The sequence below is a fragment of the Anopheles ziemanni genome, chromosome 3, assembly GCF_943734765.1.
Source record: "Anopheles ziemanni chromosome 3, idAnoZiCoDA_A2_x.2, whole genome shotgun sequence".
Lineage (NCBI taxonomy): Eukaryota > Metazoa > Arthropoda > Insecta > Diptera > Culicidae > Anopheles > Anopheles ziemanni.
Genome location: NC_080706.1, coordinates 78,462,459 through 78,481,374, shown reverse-complemented (window position 1 = coordinate 78,481,374; position 18,916 = coordinate 78,462,459). Strand labels below are relative to the sequence as shown.

At 43.7% G+C, this 18,916-nt stretch overlaps 1 non-coding gene across 1 annotated transcript; it reads right to left on the bottom strand.

Annotated features, from left to right (window-relative positions):
* Nucleotides 1-11,523: 11,523 nt before the first annotated feature.
* Nucleotides 11,524-11,595, bottom strand: Trnaq-cug (transfer RNA glutamine (anticodon CUG)). Its single transcript has one exon. It is a non-coding gene; the product is annotated as a tRNA-Gln (tRNA).
* Nucleotides 11,596-18,916: the final 7,321 nt, after the last annotated feature.

Sequence of the window (18,916 nt, the reverse complement as noted above, 5' to 3'; positions counted from 1 at the left end):
GCAATGGCAACACTCACCCTTTGCTTCCTTTCCCAGCTCGGGATATTTGTTGGCATGCCAGTGCTTTCTGCAACGTAAACAACGCCAGCTAATAGCGTGATGGTGATGTGTTCGATTGGTTCGAACGGATTATCGTTAGTGCCGGGATTCGATGCGCCTGTTTTCTCTTCCCCATGAGTGTGTTTCCGGGTTTTTCTTTTCGTCTTTCCCTTTCGTTGCATCACAACTAGTCTTCGGATAAGCCCGTTGTCCTTTTAATGGCATGGGAAGTGGAAAGAGGTTACACCAGGAAAGAGGCTTCCCCCGAAACTAGTTAAACCCTTAACCCACTAAAGGCGATAAGGACAACTTGTTCGAAGAAACGTTCGAGCCCTCGCTCTCGAAACGGGACCGGAAAGTATCGTCAAGGGCAATATTTCGTCGATACCCGATACCGTTACTCGACCATCCGGGGGAAGCTTTTCCGGGGAGAGAAAACGTTCGTTGGTCGAACGGCGTAGCCACTCGCTTGCCGTCTGGCTAGGCCCCGTCTATCGGGTATCCATTTTCGAGGGCAATTTCATTAAATTTGAGAGAAAATATGAAACCCATAACTAACGGAGCAGCACCCGGGAGTGAAACCATGAGCCTGCTGGACTATGGAAAGAAAGTTGGCCTGGCCAACCGGATGTACGTCTCCCAAAGGAATGAAGTCATCGAGCAGTTCGATCCTGTTCCGGGCGTCCTTGAACGGGGAAGCTGAGTGGTTAACGATACTGATGTCCTATAGGGTAACATGCTTTGCTCTGTTCCTTTTTTTGGACGACGAACTGTTATTTGGCGAAGGAGTACTTCATGAGAATAAATAGAAAATCGATACTACTCGGAATCATATTTTTAAATAATGCATGCCTACAATTCAATTTAAACGGGCAACCATATATTAAGCGGGTTTAACTAATTTTCGATGTAACTCAACGATACCTTCAAACTGAATTGAATAATTAAACTCGTCCCACTCAAAATTCTTACAGTTCCACATTTTATCCTTTTAAACATTTTCCCGGGTAGTCAAACAACAGCACTCAAAGCCTGGTTCATGTTGTAAATATTCACATTTCCCTTAATACTTCAAATATTTCTCACCCCATCGGTAGCGCCACTATCCCCGAAATCTTCCACCACTCCGGTGAGAAAAGAGGAAGCAAAGAAAAATACAAAAGCTTTGAAAAAAGTGGCCCATCAACGCAAAATCATATCGCAATAAATCAGATTTAATATTTTATGAAAACGACATGTGCCACCGAGTCGCACCAGGGACGCAACCGGAATCGCTTGGGTGTGGCCCCAGCACACACACACATTTACAATGTAAGACCAAACCATCAGGAAAGTCACCAGCACGAGGTCCTTCGTCAGGAGTCAGGAGGAACCAAACCGGACCAGAAAAAGTGACGTAATAACGCTGGAATTTATGAGCGATAAAGATGGTTTTGATAAGCGCTTTCGTTTAAGTTGAAGTGAGTGCTATCTTTAGTGTTTTTCGTTTGGGGTTTTTTTTTTCTCGTTCCTCAGTCTGGTCCCCTTTTTTCCAAGGAACCGAGGAAAAGAGTATTATGGCGGAGAAAAGTCGTAGCACCTTGCTCGTAGCGTGGAGACCATAATGCGAGGTGGAAAATTACAAGACATGCCACCATTCGGTTTATTGGAAGCGGAAAAGGATGTGTTACGGATGTAGTGTTTCGTCACTTTTGCTTACCCGAGTACGTGGAGGTGAAGTGGGAATGGTTTTCCGCTTGTCTTTCAACGAAAACAAACATTCACGCTAGCGCAACTTGTATTTAAAATTATTTACTGGCAGATGAATTGATTTCTAGTGTATAATTGAGTGAGAGAATTATACCTCTGTGGATATAAACATTCTAATTATAACCTTCCAACTTTTACTACATGAGAAACTTCCACCAGCAAAACGACAACGAAACAATGTACAAAAAATAAAAAATAGAACCCGCTCAAATGCCTCCCTGTGAAAGGAACACATGGTAGGAACAAAAAGTATGAGCATTAAAAATTATGGTTCATCAAATGAAAACGATGCGCCCTGCTTATTTCTTCCATTCGTACGAAAGCAAGACATCTGGTATCTGGCTTGGAAAGGAAAAGCTCAAGGAAAATCAACCGAAAAGTGGGGGGGAAATACGGTGCGCCTGCCCGAAACCGGCCGGGGGGTCGGATGTTCGTATTTTATGTTCTTCCTGCATGCTTATTCTCATCCTGTGCCTCAAGGATTGCCTCTCAAGTTCCACCCGCTCCCACTAATGGGAGCGTCTTGATGGTGAACGGCGAAAGCAGTGAAAGTGAGGTGATTTCTGGTGGATTTCTTCAGTCGGTCTTCTTTTTCTCCAAAGCAGTAGCAGCAGAAGCAGCAGACAGCGACCCTTCTCTCGAGGACGAATGCGATAAATTTATCATTAAATGTATAGGAAATGGAAAACTGCTTTCCTGCTGTCCGCTCGGTCCCTCGGTTCGTCGTCTAGGATGTTTCCGTTCTAGTTTTATTTTTTCTTCTTTCAAATCTGCCAGAGGACGAAGCAAAACCAGGGAAAACACTGAACTAGGCAATGGTGGAGCGACGGCGGAGCCCCATTTGGAATGAAAACAGTAGGAGCTTTCTGTGTCACTCCCTGCCTCTTCTGCTTCCTTCCAACTAGATTGGATATTTCGGAGGACTGTTGATCATCAGTCTTCGATACAACGTTCGTCGTGGCCTTCGTCGAAGGCACGGAGGATGGAGACGAATGCCAGCTGGCCCTCGCTGCCTCCGGAAACCGTCCCGAGGAAGCCCCATTAGTTGCAGGACATTAATTTCCTCTCGAAGTATTATTTATCAATAGCATCCCGGGCGAGTCGGGCGTTACGTGAAGCTACGATTGCCAATTGCTGCCCGAAAAGCCCGACTGTCGTGGGTAAGTTCGGGAGGTCTGCGAGAAGATTACGGGAAGTTCCGGTGCAGCAAAAGTAAGCGTTTCCGTTTGTTCAACATGACGCAAAACGAAAGCTTAACGTCGCTTTTAACCGAATGAAACCTGTTAGGGGGATCAACGTTGGATTTATTTCACTAATTTCGTCCCTAATAACATCGGGGACAATAGGGAGCATTGTAATTCGTGCCACACATTTGTCCGAAACATCTTGAGGAAGCAACAAACCATTTCAAAGAACAAAACGGAATATCATATGCAGTATCGCCTGTTTTGAGCAAAACAAGCCGTACATATATTGGCGTTTGTATGCTCAGAAAAATTTGTAACAAACGCCTTTATTGAGAGAACCTAAATCGACATGGAGAGAGGCAAACAAAAATCTAAAAAGAAATCGTATACCATACACTCTAGGCGCAACATTTTCGTTCAACGCGCGGAAAGGGGAATTAAATTATTTTGCACATTCATCGATTCATTCGCCTCATCGCCGACGGTTGTTCACCACCAACCGAGGCTCAATTGAAACGATTAATATTCCCTACTTTTCCTTCTTTACATTCTCGCACGCCAGGCACCTACCTTGTAACGCCGTGCCAACCGCGTTACCCCGAGGGCAAAAAGACCAATTTCCTATTTTATTACATTTGGCGTACTTCATTTTTCGAATTTACTTTCGCGCAGGGCATGGCATCACGCGGGTCCGTCGTGTGTTTAGCAAAAATGGTAGAAGGAAAGGAAAATTAGCAATAAGTATCAACTCGCGCCGTACCGATTTCCCGCTCCCCACACGACCATTCCAATAAATCTCGGCATCCCGGCGCATCTTTAGCGGGAAAACGGTTTCCATTGAACCAGAGTAAAAATGAGATATGCAAAAGAGCCAAATTAAAGCAAAATGTCACCGCAAGCTGATCAGGAATCTCGACCGAAAGAATCTTCCCTCGCAGGAAAGGCGGGCGGAATGGCAAAGAATTTCGGTTTCAGTTTGGTATCGGTTTCAAACATTTCGAAAGTAGCTGAAGCTGGCGAGATATGTTTTTTCTTCCGCTTTCAGTTTGCAGAAGAATGGTGGCTTTGAAAAGGGGAAAGAAGACGACCTCATTGCCTTGGTGCTGTAAAGGCCTTTTTATAATATTTTCTTTTTTATGACGCCTTTACTTCACTGCGCTTGAATTAAATTAGACAAGAAGATGAGGAAGCGAACGCACCGAACGAAGAAACCGCATAAATTGTATTTTATTTATTATAAAAACGACACACCGAACCGGATCTTCCTGAAACTGCCACCGACTGGAAGTGGTGGTATCACTTTGTTACAAACGATGGTTACAAAGGGGAAGCAACGGGGGCTCATATTTCATACGGTTAATTCTGCTCGTGACACGGAAAAGATCCCGCCAAGAAAAAAACGGGGCAGCGGACCGAAATTACAATGCCAGCGAGGCAAGAAAGAAACCGGAAGAAGGAGCTACTCTCTTGGCTTCTATTTCCAGTTTGCCGTTAAGGTAGCTCTCAAATATATAAGACCGACACAAACTCTATCTCACGTCTTATGCGTCGCTAAGATTTGAACAAAAACCGGATCCCATTTACGGGCCCATTTTCGTTTTTCTCCTGATATTCATTACCTGGGTTTACTTTCAGAAAACCTCACCTTACAGGTGCATTAAGTGAAGCAATCTCGATACAGCATTCAACGATAAGCGAATATTAGTATTTGACAATGAAGAAATGAAAAATGGCTTTTCGGTTTCCGCTCATAAATTAACGCAATGAATTAAATTCACAAGGAAAAAAGAATGCATAGTCATTAGAAAAATTTCTCAGCTTATTGACCATTCCAACCAATATTAGTTGCGATACGGTACACCTTTCTACAAAACAAAGCATATTGGAGATAGAATAAAAAGCTATTTCGCTTTAATGCCTCTCGAATCCGATGGAACAAAAAAAACATGAAAATTAGAAGGATTTAGAAATACAGAGAAGAGCAAAACATTAAATCGATGCGGGATCAGAACCTAAGTTCATGAAAGGCTTAGTAAAAGAGATGGTAAAAAGAAACAAATAATATAATAAATACAGCTGAAAATAGGAGAGGGGGTGAGGAGTATAAACAAGCAAGATTTGTTACGCCCTGTTTATGTTAATAGAGTGAGCACTAAAAATAGTTCTAAAATTTAAATGGAGGCGCATGGTATCCGAGGCAAATTCTAGAAGGAAATCAAACGTCACACTAAAGACTATTCCTTGCTTTGGACAAAACATCCCAGAATAGCACGCGGTGAAGGCGGTAAAGGCGGAAATAAAGTCCACCAACGGGTTTACCCTATGACCACCATCTACAACCACGCCAATCCTTTCCATCAAGCGTGTCCACACGACCTTCACCATAGGAAAAAAAAGAGCACATACTGCCCCCGCAGGTCCCCCCTTCCGCACACGACCGATTGAGAAAAGAAAAACAATCAACATTCAATGAAAGAAAAATAATGCGACCATCCCTCGTTAACCCATTTTCTTCACCGTTACTGTTTACTTGCTCGGTCGAGAAAGAGAACCGGCGGAGGGAACCAGAAGAAAACATAAATCCGTTTTGCTCGGCTTATTTCCCTCCACACACACACACACACACGCACACACACCCCATCGTCGTCCCCCTTCCTTCCATAACGCTTCTGTTGTTTATCCCTAATTTCAGAGAGCAGCTCCATCCGCACCTATTGAACCTGCTGTTATGTTTTTCGCAGTCATATTTTTGTGCGTTCTTGGGAGAGGGGCAAGCGGTTCTTGCCCACTTGGCAGAAACGGTACGAGCTGCCCCTTCCTTTTCTCAAACATTTTTCCGTTTGTGCGGGCAGTAAAGTTCCATCTTCCGTCCACCATTGACGTCAATGATGGGAGTGAAAAGTGAAAAACATCGTGCCACACCAGCCCTCCCCTACCCTGTGGGAAAACATACACTCACACATACACCTCGCCGGTCGTGAAAGGCCGTGCGGAAACCAGAAGAAACCTCTCAATGGGTAAAAATAAAAATCCGAAAAAGATTCACAAATAAAATAACGCTCCACGCCGTGTACCATCCCCTCAACCGCCCGAGCTGGCAGCTTTTCCTTTACGCACCGGGAACCAAGGAAACCCACTAAAGCCGATGCGGGGGAGCGGGATTTTGAAAAAAAAGAATGGGAAACCATCCCGCACACAGAGTCGAGACCTAAAACTGCGTCCATTCTGACTAGAAGGGATTGGTTTACTCGCGATACTCCTTTCAACTCTCGAGTGGCATTTGGTTTGCACTTGCCAATTTTTCAACCACACTCAAAAGGAAGAGTAAAAGGAAGAAGTTAAGCACGGAAAATACTTACCCCCTAGCTTGCTGCCGGGTGGTCGACGTCGTCGGGAAAAGGTGGATGGGATGAAAAGTTAAAGAAAATCACGTTTCATTTGTCTTCGTTTCCCGTATACGACGAGTGTTGTTTTTGCCACGTTGCTTTCCCCAGTGTGGCACGGTTTCGTTAGGGTGGATTTTCCTTCAAAATAATGACTGTTGAAATTTGAGTAGTTGTGGTGGATTTCGAGGGCTAAAAAGAGTTGGGAAAAGAAAATACGTGAGATTATGTTCACGTGCCGTGTTATTACGGTTGACCTTTTAGTACAAACATATTTGAAATCATACTCACGTACTTCATAAAGCTTTTTATGTACATTTCTATCGGATACTGTGTATCGCCCATGCCTAGGGTCTCGACGAAAGCCGAAAGCTAAACTTGTCGACATCCTGTTTAATAGCCAACCACTATTCTGTTACTAACAAACAACTGATACAGTGTGTTTCTTCAGGACATTCTTGTACCAAAGTAGCCCTAAAGAATAAAGTTTAATATTATATATTAACGTATGTTAAATCAACACCATGATAAGATGAAAAAGCATATTATAAAATGATTTTACAGTACTGTAGCGAAAATTGATATGCAAAATAGCCCCTTTTGAAAATAACGGACTCAAATGTAATATACCTAACAATTGGCTATCACAGAAACGTCTAGAAGGCCATATACTTCTTTAACCTTTTCATATTCAATTTTCACAGTTCAGCACTTACGTTGATTGCCACGCGTAAGGCTTTTCCTTCATGACATTTGTTCCCGATATGTTGTTTTTAAGATTCGGCTGCCTTTTTCATACAAATATATTTTTGTTCCTTTCTGTGGCCACGTTTTTCACCTGTCACTCACTGCTCTTGACAGGCGTGAGAAAACGGCATCCATTTTTCACGTTCACGGATGCCCTTTTTCCTCGGCGTATTGTGCCGGGGCAGATGGTTTCTGTGCTATGCTGTATTGGTTGTACCTTTTTCTGTATTTTTTCCCTGCTCTCTGATTGGCATCCAATTTTTTTTTTGTACTTATACATTTCTTCACATCTATTCTATTTCTTCCGAAGAACGCGCGGTTCCCAGATGTCTCGCGAGAGCTCGATTGCTCTCGGCACGATCGCAGCAGGTCGTGTGCGTGTAGCACATCTAACCTACACCCGCCCTCCTTTCACCTTACCTCCCTTCTACACGTGCTTGTCCTGTCCTCTTCCTGCACGTGCTCGCCAACATTACCAACGAAACGAAAATAGCACCTTCCTCCGGCTAGAGGCAACCCATCCTATAAGTTCCTGACAAAGAATTCACTCCCCAGAACTGCTCGATTTCGAACGGACCGTCGTTTCGTTTTCTTTCAGTAGCGGAGTGGAAAAAAGGAACGTGACCGGGCGGGGACTATGAGAAGGTCGAAGCCGAAGCTGAAGTGAAAAGTGGGCTCGCCACATGCGCTCAGCTGATCGGCTCCACCACTTTTCCTTTCGAAGGACAAGTGCGACCGGGCCCCAAACACACACACACACACGCCCGAGAGTGCTGTCACGCTTGCACCACCGGTCAGATGCCCTGCTCAGCTGTTTGCTTGGGTGACGTGACACTCAGGCTGGCGCACGGCCTCGGGTATTGGTCCGGGAAAAGCGAAGAGAGAGGACGCACTGTACATAAACTTTTTTGCTGAAAATAAAACCCGCGATCTCTCACACACACACAGAGCCAAGCGAGGACGACCTTCGGGTACATAAAATACCGGTCACGAGAAACCCCCGGAAAAGCGAAGCATTGTATCACACACACAGCTACAAGCTTCGTACCACAGAGAGTTGCAGGAAGGACATTGACAGGAGTTGAGATTGCGCAACACAATGCCACCACCGCTCGCAGATGGAGATGAGGTTTTTCCAGGACGAAAACCCCCCGGATATTCGATGCACTCTCGCTCTCGCGCTCTCAGCTGGTACACGTACGAAACACCGACAGATGGCATACAGGTGAACGAACGGGGGCCCGGAAAATTCCTTCTTCGATCCGAACGGCACCGTTCCGCAGCAGAAACGTTTGACAAGCCGGCTATGGTTGTGTAAGTGGACCGGCTTTTTCACCATCAGCGGCTTCGGTGCATGCGCACTCGATTGGAAATCATTACCGGCGTCACAAAGCAATCGAGAAAAAATAATGCCATTTGGTGAGGAAAAACTGCATATCACGCAGGAATTGTTTCTTCATCCTCAAATTGAGGGAAGTGTGGCAAATTTAGCTGCTGTAACATAGTTATTACAAACGGTCATTGTGTCCGTTGATGTCCATGCATCCAAAAAATACGCTTTCGATGCAACGACGATCCATATAGGCCGATTCTTCCACCTTGTTTTCTCTACGTTGGTGAACTTCAAACACCAACTGTTGCATTTGTTCGAGTACTTTCATTCGATTTTCTGTCGACATCGCCACCACGTACGGATGAATCCGCGTCATAAGAAAATCATACACCGGATCACTCATGGTACATTCCCCTCTGTTGATCGTCACACTCGTTATCGGAATATTGGTCTTACAGTGTTCAACATGTCCCAGCGCACGAACCGGCTCATGTTTCACTTCTTTCTTCTCCAACACTCTGGCCGAGGGTGGAACAATTTTCGTTGGCCCCATGACATGCTGATTCACAGCGAACCCTCTACTCGATCGGGTGAGAGTAGTTTGCATCTTACACAGCGTTTCAACACGCATGAATTCCATCAGTTTAAAATATGGCCATCGGGAGACAAAACCGCTACCAGCTTTCATTTCCAATCGCAGTTCACGACGATAAGCTATGGCCAAGTTTCGCCACTTGGTCATAAGGAAGGTTTCTGCAAGAAAGTACAAAATATGCCATTGAAACACATCAACGGATTGACAAATCATAAGGAAAAGCTCACTTGGTATTTCCATCTCACGTTCTAATAGCTTCCAGGTTTCACTAACTTCCACCTTCGAAGTGCGGCCACTTGGAATGGGATATTTTTTCATCAGGTTAATGAATTTGATAACACCTGCCGCATCAAGGGCTGCCGACTTTTCTCGTCTTGGAACCATTTGTTTCCTGAATGTTTCAGAATCCAATTCCTATCCAATCGTTCCTGTGAACTAATTCTTTTTATGATGAATGCCGCAATTATCAGCTAGAACTTTGTTCACCGATGACCGACACAATAATGCGGTAGGCTAGATTACTACTTTACTTAAGGCTAGTTTACGCGAACTAATTATGTATCTAAGAAACCATGCAAGGGTACCAGAATACTAGATTAGCAAAAATAAAGTCATTTGTGGTTTCGGAGGGGTTAGTATTACTCTAACATTTATTGTTGCAAGAACGGTATTTAGATAATTTCTTTTGAGGATTTAAACGAGCGTTGTTAGAACACTTTACTACAAATGATAAGAAAAAATGTAAAAATTGTGGTAGTTCTCATTGGACTTCCAATTCATCACGCAGCGCGTTTGTTATAATTTTCATAATATTAATACGGGTCTGCACATTCTGCAGCGGAGAAAGTTGCTCTAGTAAGGGGACCATACTTGCCAAGAACGTGCTATTCGAAACCGAACTAACCCAAGTTAACTCTTCTGGCTCCAAATCAGCAACTAGAGCGGGGGAGTCTTTGCTCATCATACGCGTCCTTTTCTGATTATTTTGGGAGCGAAATCTATAGTTGAAAGAAGCTTCACGAGAATAATGCATGCTTTCACAATCTTCCCATGAGGAGGTAGCGTAGGATGCTTCCGACTGACCGGACCAGCATATGTTTGTTACCTCTGCTTGTACCATTTCGGATGAGGTTCCCCTTTTTTCGATTCGTCTGGCGGTACTGCGTTTAAGTTTAAAGTGACCATCCAAAAACTTCAGAAGGTGGAAAAATTTCCAAGATGAACCATATCCTTCACAACCTTCAATGCGACGCAGTTGACGGCAGTAATGGTCTCGTAATCCTTTCCAACGTACTCGCAACTCATTCACTGAAAACCAAAATTGCCGAAATGGAAACATTGTAATGTAAGCAGAACCCGTAATGGTTCGCCGATCACCATTGATCGTTCCTCACCAGTCTTGTTCGGGAAGGATAGATCTCGAATGCCCTGCCAGATGCTTGTCGCCAGCCTGCTGCGACCGTTCATGTACGCCTTGTGCCAAAGAACGGGATGTTGTTGGACACATTTGATAAGCTTTACGTCGTCCTCGACTTTGTACGTTGGCATACCTTACACGAAGCAACAACTGCAAAGATGATGGATAGTAATGATTTTGTAAGGGCTTTAGTATGTTGGTTGTGTAAATGTGATAACATTTTAACAAATGTTTGTAATAAACCCGGAAGATTTGACGCTATAACACGCAACGCGACTGTAAAAAAGTACGCAAATCGTACCGGATAACCGCAAACTGATGCAACTTACTTTTGACCCCAGATGAACAACTTTGAGTAAATAATAAGCTAACGATAAAAACTTCCAGTTAAAAAAAAAGATAGACGCAGATGTTGCCTGGACGCGAGTGTTTGCTACCTGCGCAAACTAAAATCCTACTGCATGCACTTTTATCGTAAATCAAAGGTTACAGATCGTGTATTGAAATTTCAACAAATCACACAGCAGCTGCTTTTCGATGGACTTCAATTCATGGACGATACAATTTATAATTTTACAACATAAGCACCTCAGAGCTTGTCGGCGTTTGTTTTGCAATTTGGCCAATTTGTAATTTCGTTTAATTTGACATTTGCTAAACGTCGGAATGACAATTAGTAGAAGCCGGCCCATCAACTAGTATGCTATCGATCAGTAGCCAGAATTCATGGTATTTCGATCAGACCCAAAAGAACTGTAAATTTTAACGTTCCCGTGTTAACATACATAAATGTGATATAACATACATAAAATGTGGCCAGTGATGTTTGTGTACAACGTAATGAAGCGTGCTTATCCCGTGTATGAAATATTTTGCCCCAGAAGAACGACACTTCGGGTTTACGAACCCTGAATGGCCGCTTGTGTGTGAGTTCAGGACAGTGCCGTTAGCAAACAGTAATATTTTCACAAAATATGGTCAAAACAAGAAATGCAACAGTTTTACAATTTGCTAACTTTAGTGAAACGTGATAAAAAATTCTCTCCTCGAAAGGACGGTAAAAAAAGATTTGTAGGTTCCACCGAGATTTGAACTCGGATCGTTGGATTCAGAGTCCAAAGTGCTAACCATTACACCATGGAACCCGTTGCTGATGCGGGAGAAAATAGCGGTACTTAAAGCAGCTTTTGGTATAATTTATGCTTGAAAATGAAAGCAGACCTGTAGCAGATAACGATAGCAAATTCTTTGCAATCTTTTTTTTTTACGTAAGTATCGCTTATCGTTTAAACGAAATGCAAAGATACATGCGCAATTTATTACTCGAAACATAAAACGGAGCAATAATTTTAACCAACCACTAACAGCTTTCGTTTCTCTTTCAGCGTGGATATCCTTTCGCACACGTTAGTAAGCTTGGAATGAGCACACATACTTCCCTCCCGAAGCTCGCAAGGAATAGCAAATGCTAATAGTAGAAGGTGCCATGGTTTGAGGTTGTACCGGCCCACCACGATACCACTCAAGAATCCTCCCGACGGTTGGAAAGTTCCGTACAGCAATGGTGACAGTTTCGCCGTCTCTAATTAACGCCCGGTCTCTAATTAGGCACCACCGATGGGTTGCCATTTTCCGACTGCATTTGGTTCCCCATTCATCGGCCTACCGCGTTCTCCAGCCGCGGGGCACGCCTTTCGGGAACACTACATTTCGAACAATGTTGTACGCTGATGAAGTTGCTTCCTCTGCCCCAAGAAAAAGGAACAAAACCACCACCGCCTTGGCGTAAGACCTCGCGGGGCATATCCTAAGAAGGACACATCGAGCACAAGTTCCTGTGCAGCAGCTTGTGTACGCTCCAGTGTAATTAGGCAACATTTTAGCATTCTGTCTATCACGGCCTCGACCAAGGCGTACGGGCTTTACCACTCCGCCCAGTGAGAAGTCAGAAATCACAGCCTTTAGGTATTGAGGTTGGGACACGGTGACAAAGTCAAATCAGAGTAAATTTAATCAGACTGTCTCGCCTTCGTTCGAACGCCCCACGTACATGTCACGTTGCCCACGGGGTATGTATTTGGGAAAGTTCCAACGCGAACCGCATCCCCAGCACCCCAGAGCACCGCTCACTCTTGTCCACAAATACTTGCGGGCTCTTGGCGACGCAATAATTATCCTTACTAGCCTGGCGCAAAAGGATGCAAAAGTTTTCCGAGCGAAGAAAATGACATATAATTTTAATTTAGCCATGCGAACGAATTATCGTTCACGGCCACGAAGTACTTCTTCTCCGTGCCGGTCTCAATGTGGGATACGAAAGCGCAGCCCGTGCCAATTCTTACCGATTGGCTTCCCTAATGCCCCTCCGTCATTTTCTCAGCGGTCCTGGAAAATGATATCCACCAGGGGCAGGGCCGCCTTCACAAGCAAGAATTTGCTCGCCGGAACAAACGAATTGCCACACTTGCCGGCGCTGAACAGAGGACAAAGTTTTTACCAACCATTGGGTGGAAGTAATTTAAATTCAAAATGTGATCGTTGTGAGAAAACTTTTCAGCTCCACCACCTCCATCGAAAGCACGAAAAGGTGTTTGTGATGTGTGGCCGCACAGCGGCATCTTTGTCGTACGGGCGCGGGGAAAGCTTTGCCGAGAGCGCTAGCTTGTTCAGCCGGAAAAAGGCTGCTGCTGGTCTTGCGCGCTGGTGCGGAATAATTTGCCACCGAGTGTCCTCTAAAAACTATCACATATTCGCTCCTCCACATGCGTGTGGGGTGTGAGGGGAGTGAGGAGAAGCCAACTTTATTCGAACGTAACAATTCGTCTTGGGAAAATATTGCTTCGAAGTGTAGAAGTTGGATCCTGTACCACCGAGAGAATGATGACGATGACGACGATGACGATGGTTCGATTGTAAATCAGATGGTATGACAAGGATCTGATAAGGTACACACCGAGGAGTTTTCCGTTCAGTAAGGGCCTCCTGTGACAAGGGAAAAGCTTATACAATCTTTTTAGTTAACTTTCACTTCTAGCACTCAACCGCAGGTGGATTGGGATATATTCAACTCTTGGTCCTCATGATTTCTTGGATTCCCAACTCCTTCCGTGGTAAGGAAATCAAACCCTCTCTCTCACACACACATTTTCCACTAGGTCACACAATTGCCCGTTCCCATCGATTGGAAGGTAACTTCATCCGGTACTGCGAATTCTACACGCACACACATACTGTGTCACCTACCTCCAGGGCTACTACATATTTCTTCCGAGGATTGAAACTTTCCTCCCCGTTTAGTTACGGTACCAAAAATTCGCCAACTTTCTCCGGGGCAGGCCACTTTCATCCTGCCCGTTCGGTAATCCATACGAGAGTTTTGCCACATCACGCCCTCATTTGCCGATAACTCATCGGATAAGGATTTAATGGTGATAGATCATAGGTTTTCCGGAGTTTATTGGAAAGCAGTAGGCGCGATGGTAACCAGCAAGGGTCTCGCAGTGGATTACTTTGATACATGTTATCAGGTCTGGCATTGGGAGGATAGATGGTTTATTGGAGTAGTTTATCGGTGTAGAAACGTAACGTCCATACGCTTTGAGGGTAGCTTCTTCTTTCATAAGTCAAAGACTCAATAGTGGCGAATTATTCATGCGAAAAGAAAAAGTTTGATATTATTCTTAACATCGGTCTCATTGTTTTAGCGCATCGGCCATGACTGAAGAAAATCGACCGTAAAATAGTATCCTGCAAGTACTGTGGCTAGTGAGGGAACATTGAAAGATAACTTGCTCATGAAAAGGACGGGATTCGAGTGAGCAGCATCTCAGTCAATCCCTGTTTAGAAAACCACTTCTTCTTTCCTATCCGCCCTTTGCCAATAATATTATTTTGAAATTCAATTTCTTGTTGTGAACACTACCACGTGGTCCACGGTTCTCCCGTTCGATACCCCGCAACATCATCTCGGACACTATTACTACTTTGCGAAACCCGTAAACTAAATATTGGAGTCCAAAGTTTCTTTGTAGTGTGTACTCTTCCTGCTCGCCTCCTCTCCTGCTGAGTTTTTGTTTGACCGGACGATCGTGCTCGGGAAAAAGGTGGGGCTGGATACCCAAGAACCAGCTAGAACAAGATATCCCGCCACTTTGCAACGGGTAAAGAAAAGTGTAAGACGTAGGGACCACATTTTGTCCGTTGTTTCAAGAGAGAAGTTTTTGCGGTTATATCGAATATTTATGAGCTTCCCCTCCTAGCATGAGCACAACCCCCATCTTCCTTGTTTATCGATTGCCGGGTAGGTCGGGAAAGGGAACGCTGGTATACGAATATTAGGATCACATGGGCCTATTGCATGCAATTTCTTGAATATGTTTATTAAGAACTAATGAAACAATGTTTTAGATACTGCTTCCAATTCAGGTAGTTTACTCCCTATTGTTTCACTCTTTGGTTTCCGTCCTTGTTGTGGTGTTTTTCTTCAACATGATTCATTACTGAAAAAAGAGTATTGACAATGGGGCTTTTCATTAAACCGATTTTAATTGAAGTCATACTGCTACCCTCCAATTCGGACTTGCTTCATACACTTCCCATATGCAACATATACACTTCCCTACAAATTTATGTTTAAATAAGACTTAATTGAAAATTCTTCCACTTTATCTTCCAGTGGAGCGAAGAATGTATTCCCGACGCAATGCGAACAACCTATTTCTAAACACTAAAATCCCTCCAAACGGGGATGCTGTAGCAAAGCGCATTTGTAATACGCTTTTTATTACACAGTACCGTCTGCAGCTGTTAGGGGTTTATTTCTACAGGAAGATTTGTCCTTCGCGATGGACTGCCAGCAGCCTGCTCTATGGCCGGGAATAAAACAACTACCAAAGGCTCTGCAAAATGATTCCGTCACCGCACCATTCCAGGCAAGACTGGGATACAAGTAAGATACGTCCGACTCGGTAGTGCCGCTCGTAAACATAAGTATCCTGGGATTCCAGGATGAAATTGCCGCCAGCGGAGCGAATTATGTTGTAATTATTCACCCCCAAGATTGACGTCGAGGTTATAAATGTTCAGTAAGAAGAAGTGAACCTGCATGCCAATGTACCGGATATGTGCTACGATTGGGTGACCAATGTTCCGGCGTTGAATAATTATTTTGCACAAATTATTTGGCACCGCTTTCTTACCGCTTATGAGTTACAGGTCCAACAGCGAAATGTTTAAAGATGCAATGGAAAGGAGATGACGATGGATGATTCCATCATCATCATCATCAAGCGTTCCGCAAAACCTGTGGAGGAATTTGTTTGAAGTATAAAATTGTACTCGCCATCCAAACTCCTACTTGCCACAACTGCTTGCAAATCTTCGTTCTCCTCGTTTCATTTCCATCGTGCAACTACAGAGGAAACAACCATTCCAATGTCATAATCATAATCCTGCCGAACGGAAAGAACATTCCTGGCGATGGAAGTATTCATTGAAGAGCGCAAATGCTTTTATTTTTCTGTTTTAGAAGCATTGACAGCAACCGTCTCATTTTGGTTGTCGTTCCACTTTTAATGAAGATTTTTCATTCATAGGCTGGATTGCTTACTTGCTGTCTGAATGACCGAAATTCCCGAGATGGTTTGAGATTCATAAATTTTTCTTTTCCCATTTCAAATAGAAATGCTTGCCATTACCGTCGCACAGAAGATAGGAACCAGGTCGTTATCGTCAGTGTGAAATCCTCCAAGGACGGAAGCGGAACCAAGCACACATACACACATAGACTTCGAACACGACAGCTCCCAAATGATCAACGACGAGAAACACGATATTCCAAGATAATTATAGTAAATTATAGACGCGTAAAGTATTTTGTGGTTCCAAAGAAAACGGACTGCCATGCGCTGATACACAATGTTGGGGAGGAAATGGAGGTGATATTATAACCACTCCCAAAACGAGCCGCAGATATATTTTTTAACTGTTCTCACGCTTTGCTGGATGCTACATTGTTTTCCCTTGCAAGGGGTTCTTCCGAATTTGAAAATTACGACCGAACAAACGCTGACATCGCGTGGTTGAAATGACTGGGATTAACTATTTGGGTGACATTTCCTTTGCGAACGTGTCCCAGCAGCTCGGATCGTCCTTCTATTCATCTGCATAGTACTCGTCCGTTGGCGGATGCGCTATTGAGAAATCTAGATGAAACTGTTTAGTATCATTTACCACATTCTTTACCCTTCTAAACTCAAATCTACTCACAATTGATTTGTTCAAAATAAGTGAAGGGTGCTATCAGAACCAATAATGGATATGTGAAACCGTAGACTCCGGGAAAAGGAGGAATCCGCTGCCAACAGTGTTGCATTGCTATCCCATACCTCAGGCCATGTTGGGTCCAGATATGTTCAATCATGCTGTTCGGAGACGTGCCTGAGAGTCGACACACGGGACAAACATAAAACAGTTGGATGAGAATACTCATTGTAACTTTTCAACACCACACTGGTATGCGAAACACGCAGCGCATAAAATTTATATTCGTCTAATTTATACGATTGACAAGCGCACGCACGTTCTAAAAATCAAGATCATTACATACTTGGTACATACTTAGTGTGTATATATCTTGGTTGAAAGTTCATGTGTGTTTCAACAACTCCAGGTTGGTGCTCCAAAGTCCGTCAAAAATTTGACATTAACGGTTTGTTCAAATTGTGCTAATATAGCGCGTTTTTAACAATTGTTTCTTTTTAAGTGGTTTTAAACAGTTTATTTCGCATTGAAATTGACGAAATTGTCTTTGCTACCTTTTTTTTCAGTATCACGAATTATGAAGCAGTGTTTTGCAAAGGTGTTTTGGTGCAGTTGGTCACAGCTTTACGCAAGGTCTTGCGTTTGCGTTTTTGAACTGTCACACGAGCACAGTTTTCTGCCCCAAAAAATACTTTAAGTTTTCAATATACCACTTTTCTGAGTATACAATCTCATTAAAAATAACTAGGAACAATATTTACTATTGACATATAGAAACGCAAGAGTCTGCGGCAAGAATCAAACCCGTTTGATTTAAATAAAATTTTATTACAGAAAACGCAAGGTCTTACGTCATCGGTGACAGCCTCTATCTCTCCCAAGGGAAAAAAACGCAAACGCAAGGCCTTGCGTAAAGCTGTGACCAGGGGTTTGCAACGATCGTATCTGAGATTTGATAGAAACTTTTATCGTCTTTATTCACCGTGGTACAAAGTTATTCGTACAAATATAGAAATATTAGTCCAATGTTTTCATGCTTTCACGTATTTAATGTTTACCTTATTCTGTCATAGATTTATCGAAAAAAGTTCAGTGCTATTACGATACGCAACGTCCCTATAGCTGCAGCTACGAAGAGGTCGATTATAGGGATCCAAGTTGTTTCCATCGCCCCTTATCCTTCATATTCGATAGCTAATAATTTCCTTTTCTCCCAGTGTCCTACGAGCGACGCAGGAAACTGCCGCTTAAATACATTTTCAATATTGATAATTGGATAAGAGTGAAAAAAAAAAACTCGTTCCCGCATAACAACCATAGCGATTGTTTCCCCCTTGGACGCGCTCCGTCATTGCCCTCCGGGGAAAGACGCGGCAAGCTGCGAAGGTGAAAGAAAAAGTCGACGTTTTACTTCTCGACAACCTCGAAGCCTTTTGCACGCAGATGCTGTAACCATGGTTATCCTACCATAGGGATGGTGATGGTGCGATGGTGAAAAATAACGGTTGCAGTTTTCGCGACTTCGCGAATTCACACGTGCGTCGTTTATTGCCGGAACACGTGAGGTTTTCGGTCGTCGGTGTGTTTACCACCAACACAGGCGGAAGGAATTGGTCCCTAGAGACAACTGCAGGGCTCAGTATACACGCAATATATGCCAGAGGAAGATGGTTATTAGTTTACGATTATGATTATGTTTTTGCTATTTATCCAAATGCCAGCAACGTTCGAACGCATCGAAAGGAACCACCGGGGACGCTATTGGAGTCGGGGTCGATGAACTAAAAATCAAAGGATAATCTTAGAAACGAAATATAATTCTCGTTATGGAAGTCTAGCGCCTATGCCACTGCGTTCTTTCAACCTTAGAGGCGCTCGGGAGGTTTACAAGAAAATTGATTTTTCAGTTTTCAATTCAACACTCGACTGAACATCATCGGCATTAGCAACCCCTTTTCCACCCGAGCGTAAGGGACGGGAAACAAAAGAACGGTACTTGAATCACACCGAACAGCTTGCCAACGATGAATTTCCTGATGCGATTTTTTATCCTGTTCCAAAGCGGGTATTTAATGCCTTTTTTCTATCCAAAACAGCAGGGGATCGAATTACCCTCCGACACCGACCGGAACACCGGGGAAACGACTCGAACAGATGTGATTTGAATAGGAAAATGGTACGAAATCGAGGACACGAAGCGGAACA